At 47.7% G+C, this 1,493-nt stretch overlaps 1 non-coding gene across 1 annotated transcript; it reads right to left on the bottom strand.

The window, feature by feature from the left end:
• Positions 1 to 1,216: 1,216 nt before the first annotated feature.
• Trnad-guc lies at positions 1,217 to 1,288 on the bottom strand. Its single transcript has one exon. It is a non-coding gene; the product is annotated as a tRNA-Asp (tRNA).
• Positions 1,289 to 1,493: the final 205 nt, after the last annotated feature.

Here is a 1,493-nt window from a genome sequence, read left to right on the forward strand (position 1 = left end):
TTTTTTCACCTTCTCGGTAGACTTCTCTCCAAAATACTTCGACCTCCTCTGGTTTGGGTGGGTGTTCGACAGTAACTGGAGGGTCTTGGAAGAGTCGAGATGGGTCAGAGAGAAACTGTTGATTTTCTCTGACCCACCTCTCCCTCCGCTCTAGACTTTTCTTAGCATCAGATAGTATCTGTATTCTCTCAACAATATGCTGCCTGATGGTCAGCAGCTTTGACCAGTTGATGTAGTCAATCACACATTGAATGCGGACGCGTACTGTCTTGCCCAGCCTACCTTTATAACAAGTTGATGCATTCGTCTTTTGGTCTTACGATCAGCCGTTGGTTTTGTTTTACGGTTCGCATCGGCTAAAGCTCTCGCTGCATTATACACACAATAATTGATAGCCTAGAGGTCGGATTCACCGGAAAAATGTCCACGAAGCTCGTCATCCATTTCAGCCAGATCTTTAGGCTTGAGAGAAACCTTGGTGTTGATGTTTCTCCGGGTCGTAAAGCATCGCTCTTCATCTATTAGATGCCTGCCCATAGTTGATCTTAGTGTCGCCTCTCTTTCTTTGTTGCCGGCTTGTTCTAGCTGTGGTAGAGTAGGCGTTCTGCTTACATAGCCCCTTTTACGGAGTAGTTCAGCATGGTTTCGCAGACGTTGCTGCGAAAAGTGCGATAGCTCCGGGTGTTTCTCGCACCACAGAGCATGCAGCCGTGCCATGTAACCCCTTTCACGGGACACACTCGCATCGTAGCACTCTAGAAAGTCGTGATTCATTCGCTGCGTCCACCCAAAGTTCACGAGATCCCGCCGATCCATCGCATTGAATCCATTTTCATTGGCTCCGCCAGCTCTAGATTGGTCGGCATTGTGGGCCGACCCATTGTTGGGGGCCCTGCGCGTTCTGTTGTTTTAAACCGCATGCAAGGATAAGGCTGCGTACTCTGAGAGGTCGCCCGGTATCCCAGTGTCACCGTTCTAGACACCTCACCCAGGTGCCATTCAGCTTTCGGCACGGTTTTCACACCTCCGCTTGGGGGTTAATTCCTTCGGGACCACCCCTGGACAATTGTCCGCGACTGCCTATTCATTTTTGTAACCATATTCAGCAGAAACCCTTGGTACTGGTACCCTCTATCCGCAACCCGAGGACGCGTTTGGTGCCTTTATCATAGGCCCTACAGTATGATTCTAAAGGAATCAAAACCGAACCGAATGGCTCTCTGGCGGGGAATCGAACCCCGGTCTCCCGCGTGACAGGCGGGGATACTTACCACTATACTACCGAAGAATATATATATATATATATATATATAATGTCGTCAACGCTCTCGCCCTGCTTCACTGAGAAACTGCGGGAGCCAGAAGTTCTAGGAAGGCCGAGAACAGGATGACTGATAAATGCGGTTTTTTTCTGAAATATTTCACTCTTTATCAACTTGTTACTTAGAGGAAGGTAATAATAAATTTAATTCAACAAAAATAATTGTTTTGAA

This window comes from Belonocnema kinseyi, chromosome 7 (genome assembly GCF_010883055.1).
Source record: "Belonocnema kinseyi isolate 2016_QV_RU_SX_M_011 chromosome 7, B_treatae_v1, whole genome shotgun sequence".
NCBI lineage: Eukaryota > Metazoa > Arthropoda > Insecta > Hymenoptera > Cynipidae > Belonocnema > Belonocnema kinseyi.